We start from the raw sequence: 20,998 nt of genomic DNA, 5'->3' as shown, positions 1-20,998 counted from the left end.
ACATGGAACATCACCACAAGAGAATAATCATGGAAGCCATCGAGATAGAGAAACACCCTCACAACATGAACAAGCGTGACGACACATCCCGCTTGCCAGACATCTGGAAATTAGCCCTCCCCACAAAATCTGACACCAGATCCAGAGGCACACAGAACGCCATCACCAATCAACCACACCAGACCCAAACCCAGACCCTCTCCACAGATAAATTACAGACACCATCCAGTAGCCAAACCAGGGTGGCACCTCCGGATGCTGCACCCCCCTGCAATCCCTACACAGATCTGGCTGGCACAGGCCACAAAACCACAGCTCGCCCCTATACACGAAGCCAAGCCAGAGCACAACCAAGTGCAGTACAGCCATCTTCTCAGAAAAACTCTTCACAAAGTTCAAGAGTTCAAGACACGAAGGCTTTAGCAACTAATCCACACCTAATGACCCACCTAAGTGGGATTCAGGAAATCACTCAAGAAATCACTCAAGATATCCCTCAAGTAATTAAGGAACAAAAGAAGAAAAGGCACACTAGCCTGGGAACCTCCTCTCTGCCCAGAACATTGGAGGCTATACACCACACCTCCTCAACAGTATTTATAGGAACTCAAACACTGAGATCCTGCTCTGTTCCAGTAACAAGAAGCCGAAAGCACCAGCCTGAAGATGACGAGTGAGACCTCGTCGAAACGTCGCCTAGACACCCCAACTTTTACACGGGAAGACACCCGAGGACACCAAAACCTGCATTCCTGTACCCGTGAAAATCTACGAAAGCATATATATATATATATATATATATATACATTTTAAAAAATGGTCCTTGATAATCAGTTCATTCCTTTTTTTCTTTTCTTTTCTTTTTTTTTGGGGGGGGGGCAGAACCACAAATTTTGGTCTGATTTGTGTTTTCCCCTCTGGGATTCCTTTTTTTAAAAAAAATTAAAGCCACCTTTTGGAATAAGTCTTCTCTGTCCTGTCCATTTTTTATTGTATTTGTTTTTCCCAATTTGAACTATAAAATGGTGATTTTCTTAAGTCAAAATGAGAGTACCCTTAAACATTTTTTAAAAAAGAAAAAAACACTGTACCTTGTTATTCCCCCTCTAGGTAAGCAGCAGCAGCCATGTCACTGCCAGGAAGCTAGTGGGAGCTGGTCTGTTAGGGTAAATGGGTCACTGCCCCACCGACCTCAATCTGTCCACAGTCAGCCCGCATCTACGATGACTCTGCCTGTTATTGGCTCTGGCTCCACCTACTGTTGGTCTCTGTGACTTCCACCCTACCAGCCACTATTGCAGGGGGCTACTGCTGTGACTCCACCCCACTGGGCAAGCTGCTCCTTCTGCAAACAGATTAGACTGGATGTTCTACAGGTGTCAATCATTACAACCCGCTGCAGCTCCTGGGTCATTCATCCACTTCACATAAATGAAGGATTTATCCATTGTTGCCTTCATGCAGTCCTACTAAATGCCTCTTGTTTCCTGGGTGTCTATGGAATCAACCAAACATCAATGACCTCCTTTATCAATTGTACCACAAGCCCTAGAATCACCCGCAGAGTCTTCAAGCAACCCGGGTTTTCTTTTGTTTTTGCTTCTCACAAATTCATTTGGGCCTGGGCTCCAGACTGTCTGGAGTCTATGCTAGGCCAAAATAAAGCTGGATTGGCCCTTGGGTAGCTCTAGTCTTGCTAAGAGACCTCTAAATTCTGGCAAGGCATGAACTGATAGCATCACCTCAACCCACATTGTGTGTTCCCAACCAGTTGCTCTGTCAAAGGAAACTGAATTGTTCTAGCATGATTTGATCTTTATATAACGACAATAGTAGCTAGTAAATGCTCCATTTCCCATTAGGGTAACTTAAAAAGTCATTTTATTCTTATTTGCTGGAATGCCATCCAAAAAAGGGGGGGGGGGAGTGTGGAGAGGGAGAAGGCCTGCAAGTCCCTAAATTACTTTTCTTCTTATAGATAGGCCTCTGTTCATCTGCCAGGGCAGTATACGACCGTTAGACGGGCAATTCTTTGATGCACTAACTTCTTCAAGATGCCTCGGGTTTATTTCCTCAGACCCCAGTGCTCATTCAGGCGGGGGGGGGGGGGGGGACATTATTTGATATGCTCCATTATCCTCAGCTGCGACTTTTCCTCTTCCTTTTTCTCAACTGCTATTAATCCCCTCATCATCACAAGGGCCTCCTTTTCTGAACACAGAAACTTAACGTTGCTGTAAATTTAACACGCAAACTTAAAACACACTATAGGGAGCAGGAGTGCCAACTTGGCCCCACAACCATGGGTACCCAGGGCTGTGGGTGCCACGCAGCGTGCATGGCCCTGGCACCAAAATTTGTGGGTGCCCGGACCCTTCATGGGGAATTTTGTGGGTGATCAGGCACCCAAGGGCCCAGCGAGCAAGCCCTCAATGAGTACAACAGGACTTCTATTGAGTGAAAATGTTTAGGATTGCAATCTCAATCCCTTTTTTTATTCACCATTAGCGTCTTAAGCAATGGGCCGTGGCTCCCCCTTTGCTTCTAAGGCAGGGGTGAGGAACCTATGGCTGTCCAGATGTGCTGGATTACTGTTCCCTTCATCCCAGACCACTGGGGCCATGTTGGAGTCCAACATCAGAGTCCAACAACTGCCTACTCTAAGGGTGGGTACTTCCTTTCAAACTTTTGCTGCCTTGATCTTATTCAACACACTGGTGGTCCAACAATGTACTCATCTGACAAGGCAAAATATGCATACTTATTCAGAAGGAAGCCCTAACTGGGCTCCCTCACAAGTGTGTGTTTATGGTTGCAACACAGATCACCTGGGTTTCCTTTCACTTTAGGGTTTCCAGACCACTAAAAAGGTCTTTGGGCAGCTGCGTCCATTTTGGGGGCTACTCCCTACCACCACCACCACCTCCAAGTTCTTTTTAATCATGAGTGCCTTTGTGTCTGCACTGAGTCAGTTCAGAACTAAAGTTCTACTTTATAGAGCACAGTCTTCTCTTTGCAGGTGCCCTCTATTTGGGGGCTGACTGCTCCAAGTCTAGTTTACGAATAAAGAATCCTATAAAGGAGAGCAAACTGTGATCATGAACAGATTAGCACCTGGACAGCAGACTAAGCAAGCATTCATGCTCTTGTTCCCCATGATGGTGAGTTTGATTATATTTCTGTTTAAACTGCAGTATTCCCCCCCCCCCCAAATTGGCAGCAATGCATATATACTAACATATGGAAATCAGTATTCTTCTTTTCATGGTATCATCTTTTTTAGGCAGTGCATAATTGGCCACCTTAGCTTCCACCCACTTTTAAACCCCCTTGGAGATTTAGCTCTCTTTTCCACGGGACTCAGCTTAGTAGCTTTATACAAAATAAATTACATTGCTCCTCTAAACTCCTCCTTCCTTTGTGTAGCATCTCAGGTAGCATCCTCTCTTTGGACTGACTAGCATCCTCCTTTTGCTTCATTCTTTGATCACGGACTCTCCCCCTCTAGCTGTCCCCTGCCCCCACTGTGCAATCCTATTTGGTTCTAATCAGAAGTAAATCCTACTGAGTCCAGTAGGGCTTACTCCCAGGTAAGAGGGTATATGATTACAGCCTAAAGCAGTTTCTGGCTTTCCTGCTTTATTGTGGCCTTGCTCCTGTGACCCTGTCACACTGACTCACGGGCCTAAGAGATATTTCCCATGCTGACATTTTTCCTCTGGGATCCATTTTGCCCTTTTGCTGTAGGGATTTGTCAAGATGAGCTTGCCAGTATTACTCACTGTGCTGAATTAAAAGCCAGGCATTCCTGATCCATAATATAATGCTGGTGCTGGTCAACAGTGGGGAAGAGGAAATGAAGAAGTAGGCAGAGCTCTAAAAGCCACCTATTTCATTAATTAGCATAATTCACATACATAACCATTGCTTGCTTATGTTTATTACCTATCCTTTTAACCGTATAGCTGGCTGTTCCTAATAGAGAGTCTGAGGTTTTCAGAATCTTGCACATTATACAATCAAATCCTCTTTTAGCTGTCTATGTTAGAAAAGTATGCAGCCAACTCGGTATCTGACAGGGAAATATGTAATTGGTATTAGCATTTCCATCTGGTTTATTTACTGCACGCAAATTACCCTCTGATGTATCACGAGAGCAGAAGACCTTAAACGTAAGTGGTGTTAGTTGCTTTGCTGTAAGAAAGGATTAAAGCTATTTAATGATAGGCTGTAATATGCGCTAATGACAGCATTTCATTGCAGTCTGGCTACTGAGGTTTATAGACATTTGTTCTAATGAAGGTGCATCACCGCCAAAAATGTCTCCTTTTCCTTTAGTAAATGTCACTGTCTGGCATGGACTGAAACACAGACCTTGCTTTACACTTTCAAACTATCCCATTTCTAAGGGAAAACCCAGACACTGGCGTCTCCTTAGAAATGTCAGCATCTAGGTAGAATCCATTCAGTATCAGGCCATGTCTGCTCTATGCATTTAAAGCAGTAATATACCACTTTAGCAGCCGTAGCTTCCCCCAAAGAATCATGGGACCTGTAGTTTCTTAAGGTTTTTTTTTTAAAAAAAAAAAAAGGTAGAGGGACCCCTGACTGTTAGGTCCAGTCGTGGACGACTCTGAGGTTGCGGTGCTCATCTCGCTTTACTGGCCAAGGGAGCCGGCGTACAGCTTCCGGGTCATGTGACCAGCATGACTAAGCCGCTTCTGGAGAACCAGAGCAGCGCATGGAAACGCCGTTTACCTTCCCGCCAGAGCGGTACCTATTTATCTACTTGCACTTTGACGTGCTTTCGAACTGCTAGGTTGGCAGGAGCAGGGACCAAGCAACAGGAGCTCACCCCGTCGCAGGGATTTGAACCTCCAACCTCCTGATTAGCAAGCCTAGGCTCTGTGGTTTAGACCACAGCGCCACCTCACAGAGCTTACCATTCTCAGAGTTCCCTGGGGAGAAGGATTGACTATTAAATCTCCCTGGGTATTGTAGCTCTATAGGGGAATAGGGGGGTCTCCTAACAACTCTCAGCATCCATAAAACGACAGTTCCCAGGATTTTTCTGAGGGAAGCCATGGCAGTTAAAATGGTAAAAGAGTACTCTAAATGTACAACACAGAAGTGGCCTGAGTTGGTGCCATTAAATAATTTTAGTCTCTGGATTTAATGGCCCCACAGGGCCCCCTTCAGGGCTGGCCCAAGACATTTTGGTGCCTGAAATGGAAATAAATTAGCAACCCCTTCCCCACCCCAACCCCACATGCAAGACAAGGCCAACCAGAGGTAGTAGATCCCACAAACATATCTTCCTGCCCCCTGACAGTAAAAATACAACAATCAATTGTCTAAAACACCCACCTCAATGTGCCCAATGACAGGGCTGGCCCTGCTTTATTTACTTTTTCAACCTCACTTGCTTGAAATTTTTTGATGCCCTGGCAATTGGAGGCCCCTCTGCTGAGTGGGGACCTGAACCTTTGCTGCAACATCATGGCTGATGGCAACACACGTCAGCACTGAGAATCCTTTAAACTCTTGATCTAGAAAAAAAAGGAAGTGCATTAATGAGACTGGGACTTTCCTGAATTAAAAATCTTGTCTGCCTTTCTGCAGCCTAAAAAGAAAGTTTCATGCATAGTTACTTAGGAGTAGAATCTCAAGTATCGTTTAGTTATTGTATGTACAACTGCATTCTTGGATGAAATTCTACCATCTGAATCCTATTGTTTTGTTGTGGACTGCTTTGTTTCATGTTACAGGCCATATCAAAAGTGTTGCTAAAACTGAGATATTTAGTTGTGCTGGCTAAAACGGCAACATTTTATTTGTTTAGCATTTTAGCATATTACATTTTCCAAGGGAAACGAGCATTCCTTAAGGGTCATTGTTTCTACTGTGAAATAGAACATGACACATTCCCACAGGAATCAGATATAACTATAGAGCAAAGCCTTTTCATATAGGAAGCTTCCATACTGTCGCAGAGGAAAACTGGGACACTCTTCTTTTGGAGTTGTGCTCTTGCAGGAGCTGGGTGACTCTTGCGAGATCACGTCCCCCCCAAAAATGGGTGTCTTTGGGGGCCACACTCTCACAGGAACCAAAATGGGACACCCCAGGATCCAATCAGAATCTGGGATGGCTTCTGTCATTCCTGAATGTCCCGCTCAAATTGGAACAGTTGAGGGGTATGAGCTTCCACATAGCACAACAGGCAAAATACAGTGGTCCAATATGCAGTCCAAAAGTGAAAGCAGAGAATAGAGTATGGAAGGAGTCAGATCTCAGCACACCCACAAAAACTCCGTGTTGACAGTGGGATAAGTGTTCAATGACAAATGCACTGAACTTTTATGTATACCAGGTGTGGGGAACCTTTGCCCCTCCAGATGTTGCTGAACTACAGTCCTATCATCCCTGGCCATTGCACGTGTTTGCTGGGGCCAACAGGAGTTGTTATTACTATTACTATTACTATTATTACCAGTGCTATTTTTCTAGAAAAAATGGTGCTGGAACTCACCATGGACACCTCCTTCGTTCTCTTAGAATGGAAATGGCGTCCACCTGAGAGGTGCTGGAACTGAGTTCTGGTGAGTTCCCACTGAAATAAATCCCTATTACTTTATTATTATTATTAAACACTTTCTAAACCAGTCGCAAGGAGATTTACATATAAGAGGAGATTTTTCTCAGATAAGTTCAGCAACCTCTGAGCCAAAGTTTCCTCACACCTGGTGTGTACCCATATTCCCTCCATCTGGTGAAAACTGAAACCACAGGTGATTCTGGAAACAGATCAAAGGCACTGAGTGAAACATCTATATCACTCCTTTATGAGTGTGTATGAAACAAATTGCCTGGAGATACTGGAGCTATCCAAGGAAGTCAAGCCTGGTACCATTACTAGGAACTTAAAAGGAATCTGGTCTTTGATGGCCTACTGTGCTAGTTGATCTTTCTCTGCCTAAACTTTGACCTGCATAATCTGGCAAGGTCTGAGACGCCACTCTTCCTGGCCCTACTTAGGTTTGCTCTGACCTTCCATGTCTCTACATTGGTTTAGATTATGAAAATAGCATTTTGTAAAATGTTGTGTTCTGATTAGTAAAATTATGTACGGTCACATCCATTCCATATACTTAACACATATAGCTTCCCACAAAGCATCCTTAGAACTGTATTTTGTTAAGGGTGCTGGGAATTGTAGCTCTGTGAGGGGGTAATCTACAGTTCCCAGTATTCTTGGGGAGAAGCTGTGTGTTTTAAATGTGTGATGTAGAGATGACCAGTGACTTGGCCTTGCTTGTTGCTGTTTTCATTAATGAGTAAGATTACATTTACATATAAGCACTTAATGGAAGGTAAAAGTGGGATGTTTAAAAAGTAGTATTTTAGGAACTTATGTATGTTGCAGCTCAACAAGGCCAATAACACTGCCTGCAAATAAACAGCAAATATTTCTTTTGGCTAAATTAACCTATTGGAACATATTTCCTTGTAGATACTTAGCTTTCTACTTCTTTGCAAAATAATGGAAAAGGGCACCAACTCCTACACATTTTCTTTTAAAAGTGCAAATAAAAATCATTAAATCATCTTAGCATTTCTAATTGTTTTTGTAAAAGCTCCTGGCTTTCACAAATGCAATAGAAAAGGTCAGTTTACATTCTTTTCTTTTTTTTTACAAAGAGGATGGCAAAAGTTTGCAGTCTGGTCTTTGTAACATGAACACATCAAACACATTTCACAATTTTTCTTTTTAAGAAAAAAGAGAGGAATAATTGCAAAACGTTCGCTTTGCAGATGTGTTTGTTTAGGTTGTTTAGATCATTGTCCATTCAGTTTCTACATAAAGAGCTTGCGAACCTACCGACATCCCTGTGGTGTCAAAAGAAATTAGGTGAATCTGTTGGCTGAAATTTACACTCATGCAAACAGCCATTGGAAGTTTGAACCCCAAAGTGAGAACACCAAACATTAGCAAAGTTAAAATGTTGGCCACTTTAAAAAGGAAAAGAAAGAAAAAAGCTTGAGTCTGTAGCTTCTATTTGAGAATTGAGTCACCCAGGGTCATGTGGATTGAATTCAAAAGGGGACAAATGCAAAGAAGATCAAGGGCCATAGCAACTGAACTGCTGGGGAGAGCACAACACAATTTTTATGAGGTCTCTGTAGAAAAGGTCTTGGATCACTTGCTACTCCGAATCTTTCCATTTCAGTTTCTATCAATTTCTCATACTTCCAGTCTTCAGTGCAGTTCTCCACATTTCAATCTTAAAATAAAAACATTCCTCCTGAAAATTCGTAAGCATTTTAGTAAGACTTTCTACTAACAGAAGTATTTTTGGATGCAGCTTTGACTTCTTTTGCATGCGATTTCACCCTCTCATTTAATGCCTTTTTGTACATTACTTTCATTAATACATTCATGGGAGGACTGCATGGCAACATCTGGAGGAGGGCGAATTTGTTGGCTGTTTGCTTATCCTTTCAAATAATGCAAATTCAGCAGGTTCTCAATTAAATGTGAACTGAATCAAATTGCACCCTGCCCCCCCAATCTCTATTTGCTACTGCCAGCTCTTGTCAGCACACAACAAATATACATTGTACATGCTAATCTGTGGAGGGATTGCAGTGGATGTGGATAGTCTTACAATGAAAGCGAGGGGTGAAGAACATCAAACTCTGCCGAACTTGGCCCCATAGTGGCAGATAAGCATATTGCTTGTCAGTCAGATTCAGCTTCCTACCGTGACCTAGACCCAGCTTATTACAGGATAAGGGGATCCTATGCATCCCTCCCATTGAACTGGAACTGGTGCCATTAATATGTTCTGATGTGGGTGGCGCTGTGGTCTAAACCACTGCGCCTCTTGGGCTTGCCGATCAGAAGGTAGGCGGTTTGAATCCCCGCAATGGGGTGAGCTCCCATTGCTCTGTCCCAGCTCCTGCCAACCTAGCAGTTTGAAAACATGCCAGTGCAAGTAAATAAATAGATACTGCTGCGACAGGAAGGTAAACGGCATTTCCATTGCACCAGAAGCGGTTTAGTCATGCTGGCCACATGTCCCGGAAAGCTGTCTGTGGACAAACAGGTCCTTTACCTTTACCTTTACCTCTGATTGGCATTGTTATGCCTACCGGCATGGTTGCTCAAGAGCGAACAGGCAAGACCCCCGCTGGTCTTTTCAAAAGGCTTTATTATTGATGCAAAAACATTCACAGTGCAGAACGTCTCAATTCCATGTCTTGCTCAGTCACTAGCAGAATCTGAGAGTGGGCTGTCCTTAAACTTTCCCCAGCAGAGTAGTCTCTTGACCCCCATTCTATGCCTCCGACTGCACAGAGAGGGCGTGGGCAAAGGGGGACCTGCCTCCCCCCCCCCCCCGCTTTGCTTATGCACGGTGCTCTGGCTCTCTCTTGCATCCTCTGAGCCCTGCATCTCTTCTCCACTAGAGGCGGGGCTTCCCTCCTCCGTGCAGGAAGTGCTGCTTCTCACGATCTTTGGAGGCTCCCTGTAATCCAAGTGCCCTTCCACCTCTCACCTCTGAGCTGATGCTAGTTCCCTGACAGGCATGATGTGTGATGACTTTCAGATTGCTTCGGCAGCTGCTCTTAGACAACTTTGTGACCTTGCTTCAATAATTTTTTATTTCTTTTAAATGATTAATTTGATATATTTGATGTAAAAAATATATATTCCTTAGCCACCTTGGATGTATATTTTTTTATAGGAAGGTGAGATATCAATGTTAAATAAATGAATGAAATGGTCAAGGCTACTAGAAGTGGCTCCAACTCTTTCTGTGGCTTGAACTATAGATGCCCTTTAACATTCTTTCATCTCTAATAAGTTTGTGAGGAAAAAGAACTTGGTGGTGAGGCTTTTTCATGACGATATGTTCTTTTGTTGAAGCCACTGGCCCTTACTTAGCTTTGGGAGAGAGTTTGAAATGCATTCTTCTTGATTTACTCAGCTATAACTTTTTTTAAAAAAAGATTTAAGGCATAATTTTGGGGGAGGCTGATACTTTGCTTGTATTCTCCACTTCAAACTGGCATTTATTTTTGTCTCTGTGGGAAGAAACTATAAAACACAGATTTTTGACTTCTGGTGAAGGAAGGATTAGGAGCGAGATGGTTCCATTCAACTTTTTTGAGCACGCACCCCCTCCCCCCCATTTGGAATAGAACATATTGCCTTCGGGGCAACTAATTTAATCTTCCCAGCTGAATTACAAGACAAGGAACTATTATTCACCCTAATTAGACCCTTTAAAAGGGGGAGAATGAGAGAAAGCAAAAGGAGGAAGTTTCATGAAGCCTTCCAAATTGTTTTTCTGGTAAATGTGATTTTGCTCTTCCCTTTTTACTGATAAATCTGAAGCTGAATTGTACGTATCCCTTACCAAGGATTGCCGTCATAGATCTATTGCAATGCAACCACAAAGGAAGTGAAATAAGACCACGTAAGGACAGAAATAAGAATGGGGGGAAAAGAGAGAGAGAGAAATACTTTTAGTTCCTCCTGAGGCAAAAGAGAACTTGCCCATCGTTGTCTGCTCCTATTATATTACCTTCTTTTGAACCAAACATGTGGAACATTTAACAGTGGGTAAGATAATGAGGCTAATGATAACTGCATTTAATTGAGTTAGGAGCCAGATTCTGGCAGCAATGAGAGAACTGAATACATTCTGAGTTACTTGGGGCCTTCTCAGATTTTGTTATTAGTGCCACATCTACGCCATGCATTTAAAGGACTGTCCTGACACTTTAACAGTCATGGCTGCCCCCAAAGAATCCTGGGTGCTGTAGTTAGTTAAGGGTTCTGTGAGCTTTTTAGGAGATGCCTATTCCCTCACATAGTAGCAGTTTCCAAAGTTCCCCAAGAAGAGGGATTAACTGTTAAACAACCCTGAAAGCTATAGCTCTGTGAGAGTTTTTTTGCACATGTTGACTTAGTGCTTATGCAAAATACCAGCCCTTTGTGTGCCTACCCTTGGAACACATGTAAGGAATCTACACTATTTGGGGGTGAAGAGAGGCAAAGAGGACTAAGAATAAATATGGGGAAAGACAGAAACTGTCTCCCACCGAGGAACTGTGGATTGCCCTGATTTCAGCCTCTTTCTGCTTATGTTTGCAAGGGATGATGGGAATTTGAGGCCAAAGACAATGGAAGAATAACTGAAGCTTCCAATGGAGCATAGAATAGTTCAGGCATAGGCAAACTCGGCCCTCCAGATGTTTTGGGACTACAGCTCCCATCATCCCTGACCAGTCCTGTTAGCTAGGGATGATGGGAGTTGTAGTCCCAAAACATCTGGAGGGCTGAGTTTGCCTATGCCTGGAATAGTTCATCATAAGCGAGGCCTAATAATAACAAACATTTCCCACCAAAATTGATCAGCGTTGGGTTTGTTATACAGTCATATCTCGGAAGTTGAACAGAATCCGTTCCGGGAGTCTGTTCGATTTCCAAAGTGCGGCTTCTGATTGGCTGCAGGAAGCTCCTGCAGCCAATTGGAAGCCACAGAAGCCCTGTGGGACGTTCAGCTTCCAAAAGAACGTTCAAAAACCAGAACACACACTCCTGGTTTTATATCATTTGGGAACCGGAACGTTCGACTCTCAAGGCGTTTGGGAGCTGAGGTATGACTGTGGAATGTTATCTCAGTCCGGAGGTAGAACTAGACTTCATCTTGCCAAATGCATGATCCCAGCCCCACATTAGTTAATTTTGGGGAGGAAGGGTTATGGAAGAGAAGAGTACTTAGTCCCACCTGCAGCGGCTGTGTGATCTGCTTCACCAACCCCAGCTGATTTTTACTTCTAGTTTAAGAATCTGGATGGGGAGAAATACAACAAAAAAAATGTTTTAAATGACCAGGAGGTAGTTTCAGGGACAAATCATTGGGAAGGAGAACAGTTCAGTATCCCTTTCTACCTACTCACATATTCTACCGAGCAGATTTACCTTCTGCTCTTCATTTCCCTTAAGAAGGGACATCTAGATCCAATCCAGAGCTCAGCTGCCATAGTGGATTGATCTTGAGCAGTTCCTCCAAAGTTTTGATGCACAAAAATATCATTTAAATTCTTAGCTCCCATTTGCAGCCCAGCACTAATTTTGTTTCCCCCTTACGTTGCAGAGGGGTTAAATCAAAACAGGAGAGCAGTATTCAGCGATTACTCACACTAATCATTCTGATATAATAGGTCAAGATGTCTGACTGGAGACAAGCTAATGGAGAAAAGGATGTCATATGTTTACAAACATTTCCGTTAACATGCTGGAATGGCAAGCTTATTCATCGCAGGCCAGAGCTCCCAGAGGTCAATTGGAGGAGAAAAAGAAAGAGGGGTGATATTAATCATACCGACGCCTGATTGTCTGATACTTTTTGACATATTGTGGAAAACTAGCTGCAGTGAATTTTGGCAGGGATATCGGGGGTTTTTTAAATGAAATAATGTTTTTGTAAGGCATTACCTTTTATCTAGTCATTTATCTTTGGCCCATTAAAAGTTTCACATATTACAATGTCAGATTTAAAATTGTGCTTTTGAAAGAAAACTGCACACCATAGTTCATCTCCCTGCCTGCCTCTCTCTCCTCTCTCTCTCTCTCTGTCCCTCTCCCTCCCTCTCCCTTTGACATTTTTAGTGCATGCCTTGGTGATTCAGAATGGTGCAGGGTAAAAATTAGCACTTCAGAGGCCACAAGCTGTGAGTCATCTGGCAATGAATGGCTGGCCTGCTGTGATGTCACCGCTGATCTGTTTGGTGCAGAAGGTATGGTTCATCTAGCTCATGGCCACTGGCGGTGCCAATGCTCAGAGTGCTAAAGGAACTTGGGATGCAAATCTGTTGGTTAAACCACACAAGTCTCACCTAGGCTCTGTAGACATTCAAGTAGCACTTTCTAGGTGTGAGTCAGTTGACTGGTTTTGAAACTTCTTAATGTTCCAGACAGGAAAGACTTTGCTGCTGTCAGGATGATGGCACCTTATTCCTGTCACCCCAAAACTGCTGCTAAAATCAAAACAGGAAAATATCAAGGAGAATAAATTCTTCCCATAGTAGAATAAAAGATAAGTCAAAGAGCAAGATGACTAATTCAGCAGGCCTATATTTAGACAACCCAAGATAGATCCCAAAACTCGTTTGATGAGAACCATCTCTGATGTCTGCCTTTCCTTTCACTGTCATCTGCTGACATTAAGCTCTGAAGCTGCCTCTGATGTCAGTTTTGAATTATTTGTTTCATGATTGCTGAGTGCTGACTCAAAAGTTGCCTGGAGAGGGAAGTTGTGTGTGTGTGTTTTATATATAAAAAAGGAATCATTCATATCTCTTCCTTGCCAGAAATGCTTTAGAAACAATGGAACTGTTCTAAATATTTTGTGACCTTGCCTAGCACAAGCTTTTCTGCTCCCTTCTTGAATGCTCATAGTAACTACTTAAACATTCTTTGATTTCCCTCCCACCCACCCATGAAGAAATATCGGTGATCTCTTGCAGCTATAAATGTGAATAGTTGTTGCTTATATTCAGACAATGTCTTTATACATATCAGAGGTAGTAATGGACCAATACTCTCAGGTGTGTGGGAGTTGGAATTATGAGTAACATTGGAATATTTCCCCCTTGAGAGTAAGTCTTGTTGAACTCAGTGGGGCTTACTTCTGAGTAGATGCTTATATCATTTTGCATGGGAAATAACGGATATACCACTTGTCTTATCTACAAGTTGTGGCTCCAAAATGGGCTTATTTTCTATGTGCTATGTATTATTAGTAAAGATGGTTTCCTCAACACTTCACATTTCATATGAGATAGACTGCAACCAGAACTAAAGATGATTGCTAATGAATGAACTCAAACTGCCAACTGGCTTCCATGGAGCTGAAACAGATCTCCTAAATCCCTGTCCCAAGGATAGCCAAGTCTGCAAGTTACCATTTAATGGGGATAATTGTTAAACTGGCTGCAGTCAACAACTTACCTTACTTGCGTTTTAGGACTTTAAAAATAAACAGATCTGGTCCAGAGTAAGTTGCCTGAATATTTGAGCCTTAATTTTCTGGTAACCTAGTGCCTATTCAGTTCTTTTTGTGTGTGGATCTGAAAAGTGAAGAAGGACAATGTTAAGCATCTCATCTTAAGATGCATGTATGAAACACTTCCAGAAAGTCACAAATGTATCTATTTTATTACAAAGGCACACACTTGGCAAGTCAGCATGTGGAGTCTTGCCAAAAATTGCATTGCAATACAATAGCCTTGTGTAATCCTTTGTAAGTGATGCTGGAACTTTATATTCGCTAGCAAACATTGTGAATCCAACAAAGAGAGAGAGCAGAAATGTAAACTAATGGGAAATTCCATCTCCGTATAAATTAGCAATTACGTAATGCATCATATTAAAAACGGAATAACTCAAAAGTGATTGCAAGCATTAGAATGTCATGGCATGAAAAGACATACATTTTAAAGAATAAATGAGGTGGGGTAAAACAACAAAACAAAACCTCAGTGAAATGTAGAGAGATGGGTTTTTCAATCTACTAAAAAAAAAACCTGAATGGATGCTGTGATTTATTACCAGTGCTTTTTTTCCTGGGGGTACGCATACCCCTAAACATTTTGTGAATCTAAGTTTGGCCTCATTGAGGGGCAGTATTTCAATATGAGTAGGAAAATGAGAGCACCCCTAAACATGTTTTTAGAAAAAGAAGAACTGTATATTACCAACAAATTAAGCCTGAAATCTACCTACCCCTAGAAACACCTATTGCTTGATAGAATGAACAGAGGTGACAGGATAGAAAGACCCAGGGAGTCAAAGCATGCAGCAAAATTAACCTAAATCAGACCTTAATTAGTGACAGAACAGCCAAAAATATGGGGAAACGGACAATGACTGCAATTATAATCGTGCTTCATAAAGTCAGACAGATTGTTTGGCAAATCCCTACGTCAAGTCTGATTGTCTTTTTGGTCCTAGTTGTGTGATCAGGACAGGACACTGGAGCACAAATTCAGCAGAATTAGTGTGTGTGTGTGTGTGCAAAGCAGCAAAGGTAAATTACTAAATGCTGAAATAAGTGAACTAACACATATTGCTGTATACTATACCATTGTGTGTCCCTTATATACTAGGGCTGTGCATCAGATCAAGCTGAATCCTGGATCCCAAAGCGAATCAGGCCAATTCAGGTCAATCTGGCTGGATCTAATTCAGCCAGATCAGACAGAGGCAACCCCAGTTATCCCCAGGTTGGATTGGGCCAACCCAGAGTGATCAGGAGAGGTCAAGAAGGTTGGTGGCCTGGTGGTCAGGAGCGGGGGAGAAGGAGACGCATTGGTATGTGCATCTCCTTTTCTCCCCACCAGCCACATGTTCAATTAGGTTAAACCCCGATTAAACATGCTGGGGGCAAGAAGGAGCCATGTGTCTCCTTTTGCCCCCGCCCTTGACCTTATGTTTAATTAGGGTTTTGATGCAAATAGTAGGAAAAGCTTTTTCTGTTGGAATCATGGCAAAGAGAGAAAGATTTAAGCTTTGCCACTCAACGTTGCCACCTCCCCCTTCCCACTTCTGCTGCCCTGGTTGTCCCCAGGTTGTTCTCTGGATCTCCCTTCATCTGCTATTTGCATTTTTAAAAAATGCTATTAAATTGTGTTCACGTCTTGTATGGCCCTTTCACATTTTAAAATTCACCACTCTTGCAATTTCCTCTTTTCATTAAGCTATTCCCTTGTTTACTAGTTGAATGGTATTGTCAAATTATATCCATGTGATCATTTTCTTTTAAATCCACTTTTCTCTCCTAATTGTTCTTAATTGTGTTGGCTTCAATTCCAATAGCTACTCTGGTTTCAATCTGATTCTGTCATCTCCCCTACCCCAGGCCCTGAACAGAATAGTACCATTCCTGTTCCTTTCTTCTTAAGACAAGGCCACGTCACTTTTGTATTTTGTTCAGAAAAGTCATGTGACGATATCCTTGGGATTTCCTGCATTTAGTGCTGCAAGGCTTCTGAAGCCTGTTCTGAGCAGACTTTATAGAAATAGGCTCATTTTGCAAGTTTCAAGTAGGGCATCTGAATGCCCTGTGGAAGGAGGAAAAGCAGTACAGAGTTGACTGAAAAAATATTTTCACTTACAGGTTTTGAAGAATAGAAGACAGCAGATACTTGCCACAGAGAAGAGGGTAAAAACTTGTTCACTGTTCCCCTAGATCAGGGATTGAAAATCTTGTTGGGCCCTTGAGTTCATGTACACACACACACACACACACACACACACACAAAACAACCAAGCCCATATTGCAACCTAGTCTGCTTGCTACAATAATGTGCTTCTTTTGACCCTAATTTCAGTGGGTAGATGGTGGGAAGGAGAAGATTCTTTGGGTGCCAAGAAAGGCATCTGTGGGCACCTGTGTAACAACCTCCGAACTATACCTGATGGGGTTAACTTACAGGATTGTATTACTATTATTTATTAAATTTCTTTTGTTGTTGTTTAGTCATTTAGTCGTGTCCTCCTCTTCATGACCCCATGGACCAGAGCACGCCAGGCACTCCTGTCTTCCACTAAATTTCTTTGCTACCCTTCTTTATCAGCAGAGTTGCTGGGACTTTGGATCCACTCCATACTGTCCTAGCTGGGAGCTTACTCCCACCAGCAGTGGGAGAAGATGATGCATTTATTTTTATTTACTTAATTAATAAAATTTATGCACCACTTGATTGTAATAATAAAAAAGCACATTGAAAGCAGTTTACAAAGAGATGAAACAAGAAAATCAAGAAAAATTACAGCCATACTTTAAAACATGCCAAAGTTAAAACACTAAAACAGATTAAAATTACCTTCATAGTCAAATCAGTTTTGAATGATCTACCATGGGGTTCTGCAGACCTGATTTCATTGAAACGAAAAGCTGGCAAGATGGCAGGCAGGACGTGAGTGGGTGGACTGTGAAATCTACCCCATTCCAGTCCAAAACAAACACAACCTGCCTTGCCTGCATTTTGCCATCTTGCCAGATGTTTCTAAGTGTTTGTTGAACACACACGGCATGAGTCAGCAGGAGCAGGGAGGCAGTGCCATGACAGACAGCAGCTAAACACCAGGGCCAGAGATTTCTGTTCTTCCTCGAGTCATGGTTACCTAAGCAAACTGGGCCCAGGATTCAAGCTTAACTGTTCAAACATGAAATGGGTGGCATAACAATGCAGCCTTTACCCACAGATGACTTAATGCATCCCAAATGAAATGTTTGCTTACTAGAAGCCAACAAAAGCCTGTCATTGTAAGCTGGAGAAGAAAAAGTTCTCTCAAACACACTCCTAGAACGCGTCACAACTGATTTGCTGTTACCTTTGCGCATTTGCATTAGAATTCCCCACCCCCACCCCATCCTCTAAGATTACTTGTGCAATCTTGCTGAATTACCCTGGCATGTGGATCAAATGTTTATAGGCCAGTCCCATGCACATGTTTACTTGGAAGGATGTATCACTGTCTTAAAACTATCAATGGCTACTTGCTAAGATGGGTACGTTCTGCCTCCATAATCAGAGGCAATGGTGCTTTTGAACACCAGTTGCTGGAAACTGCAGGAGGGCAGAATGGTCTTTGCTCAGATCCTGCTTGCTTGTGTAATGTTGCACACACAACCTGCACATGATGCGGGAAGCCAAGAGCTCTGGAGGAGCTGGCCACTGGACTTGCATCATGCGTTGTGCACATGACATCTCGTGCGCACAACGTGTGCAAGGTCGTCTGAAGATTCAGGGGACCCGGCCCCCTTAAAACAAATTTTGAGGGGGATGAAGTCCCTTTGGTCCCCTAGAGTTGGCACCACTGCCTAGGTATTTGTGTCAGGAGCTAATCCTACACTCGAGTAGGACCCTGGTAGAGACACATGCCCTACTGGCATGTTCTCTCCCTCCTGGTCGATCGTTCGGGAGCTTCAAAAGCTTTCTTCAGCCCGAACATCACAGCGACCGATGCTAACTGACACCGGCACACTTAGGGATCCGCAGAGTTTGCGCATCAAGCGTAACAGACCTCAGAAACTCAGCATTTTGGCTAATCTACTTTATTTACATATAAACACACACGGAGCACTGCAACATGGCTCCCTCTCTCTCTAGCATCAGACAGCAAAGTGAAAAAGAACAAAGGACAATAGTCCCACTTCACGGGACACAGTAACACAAATATCCTGTCTTCGTCACTTCCCACTCTGTGGAGTCAAACCATATGCCATCATGTGATAGACAAAAATCCCATGACTGCAATCATGGAGCTGGAATTCTAACAATTTGTGCAAAAGACCACAGCCATGTTCGTATTCTTAACCATGGAAAATGACTGCTATTGGTAACAATGAAACCATAAAATCCAGCATTGAAAACACAGACCTTCTAGCCAAAACATAAATCAAACATTGGCAAAACTGCCCCAAAACTATTGGGATGGGGCAACCATGGAAGGTCTGTTTAAAAAGAAACCACATTTTCATAAAGTCAACCATGTCAGGCTCTCTTTTGTCAACGGCGACATACAAGGGTTTGTCTTTTCCATAACACAAATCTAGAATATGAAGCTGAAGCCATTGTCTGATCTGTGTAGTATTCTTGGACATAAATCCTGCTCTAGAATCTGGACCAGTCATACTGGAGCTATTTTTTCAGTGGTAGAGGTAACACACCAAAGATCATAATCATTCCTAAAACATTAGGTACCATGCACAAATTAAAACTAATCCATTTTAAAGCCCCAAACAGCCTGGGATCAGTTTACTTGTGGGATCACTTCCCCTCAAATATGCTCATTTAACCACTATGAGCTGCACTGTTAAAGGTGCCACATAGTACTTGTAAGAAATCTTCTTTTTTTAGTGTGGCAGCACCTACATTTTGGAACTTCCCGCCTAGTGACATCAGGTAGGTGTGTTCGCACCTAGCAGCTCCATCTTAAAACAATTTTGTTTATGCAAGCCTATCCAGACAAGTAAAAGCTGCATGCGGGGTTTTTTATCTGTTCATTTTTATCATCTTTTGAATGCTTTTAAGTATCTGTTTTTAACTTTCTTCACTGAGAATTTTAACATTGCATTTTAGATTCTTGTAAACAGCTTTGAGGTTTTCCTACCCGCAAGTGAAATATAAATTTTGCTAAATAAATAAATAAATTTCAGACAGCATCAAGAGGGAATGTAAAATGAAGCTGACGTAGGGAGTTTCCCTTAGATCAGGGATGGGCAACTTGCACTCCTCCAGACATTGTACAGCTGTTCCTATCAGTCCCAGCCAGTCTAGCTATATGTGAGGGATGGTAGAATTTGCGGAAAAAGTCTGCTCATGCATAATTCTATTTTTCTGTGCAGATAAATTCTGTTCTGTTTGAAATCCAATCATTCTCACGTGCTTTACAACATTTTTGGCATATTTTTTTTATGTAAATATGTTTTTGCACAATTATTTATTTCATTTATTGATCACTTCTGATGAGGTATCTGAAAGATAAAGGCATTTACACCCCACTTGTCTATCTAAAAGTTAATCAAAGGTGTCTAACAATCTTCCTTATAATGATGCCAAACCTTCAAAGATAGTCATAACTAGCTCGACTTTCACTGATTCCAAATGTGTCTGCTCTAGGTATGACTATGTATGGATCCCACGAAATGACTACGCTTGTCTGTTAATAAAGTCCATCAGATTTAAGCTGCAGTCCTATCTATCAATATTTACCTGGGTGAAAGTCCCACAGACTTCATCTGTTGTATGTAAACTGCCCTGGGATCTTAATTAATGAAGGGTGACTTAGAAGTTGAATAAATAAATACATAAGTAAAACATTTATCATTAGATATGTTCCTGATTGCACATAAATCATTACTTTTTTTATTGTTGATTCAGTTTATATCTCTGCCTTCCTCCCGAAGAAGCCCAGGGTGGGTTGGGGGACCCAATAATAGCTTCCTTAAAATAAATAAAAAAGCATTCGAAAACAGGTAAAAACATAATTTCAACCAGTGTCTTCAGGGCTGCCAGCCTAACAGCAGGATGAAAACAGAAATATTTTTAATTTGACACATGTTTTGCAGCAGGAATAAAAAGGACATTTGTTCTTAGATATCGTAATTTTGATTGTATGTTTGATGGTTTCTAGGTCATCAGGAATTGTGTCCTGCAGCAAGTGTTCTCATTCTAGTTTTAAATGATGAAAATGATGAGACTGCAATAACATGCCCCCAAAAAACTTTTTTTTCAGGCAAAGTATTTTATCTGGGGGGGGGGGGAATCACCTAAATTGTTCTCTGCTTCCCTTAACATTTAATTATCCTCCTTTGTATCATCTTGGACAAGTCTTCTCCTGTTTCTGTCTTTGAAAATAATCGCAACCATGCTCAACTTTATCATCACAACATTTGGCTGGGATTTACAATGACGCGTCATATTTGTTATGTGTTTGGCCATTGGTTTTTCCACGTCTGTGGTCACCGTGAAGTAAATACATCCAGCCTCCATTAACAGGAGCAAAAAAAAGTCTCATTAATCAGTTATGTTTATGGGCATTGATCTTCTAGTTGGGATGCTTATCTGACTGAGATTTCTCAAGTTTGGAAATATATGTGTAAGGATATTTCTATTTCCATTTTGTAGGTGTACGCTGCAGCTGGAGTTATTTTCCTGGCATGTGCCCTGATCCACATATTTGAGGCATTGTGCATAATGAAGCCTTTCAATACCTGTAATAGTTGCCAGTCCTCAAAGCAACTACAGTGGTACCTCGGGTTAAGTACTTAATTCGTTCCGGAGGTCCGTACTTAACCTGAAACTGTTCTTAACCTGAAGCACCACTTTAGCTAATGGGGCTTCCTGCTGCTGCCGCGCCGCCGGAGCCCGATTTCTGTTCTCATCCTGAAGCAAAGTTCTTAACCTGAAGCAT

At 42.2% G+C, this 20,998-nt stretch overlaps 1 long non-coding RNA gene across 1 annotated transcript; it reads right to left on the bottom strand.

Annotated features, from left to right (window-relative positions):
* Positions 1-12,932: 12,932 nt before the first annotated feature.
* On the bottom strand, positions 12,933-16,980 carry LOC310660711. The gene is made up of 3 exons (XR_014503618.1): positions 16,903-16,980; positions 14,027-14,145; positions 12,933-13,053 (listed from the first exon to the last, which is right to left on the bottom strand). It is a non-coding gene; the product is annotated as an uncharacterized lncRNA (long non-coding RNA).
* Positions 16,981-20,998: the final 4,018 nt, after the last annotated feature.

The sequence above is a fragment of the Podarcis tiliguerta genome (genome assembly GCF_965153285.1).
Source record: "Podarcis tiliguerta genome assembly, chromosome: 12".
NCBI lineage: Eukaryota > Metazoa > Chordata > Lepidosauria > Squamata > Lacertidae > Podarcis > Podarcis tiliguerta.
This window is presented reverse-complemented; position numbering and strand designations above follow the sequence as displayed.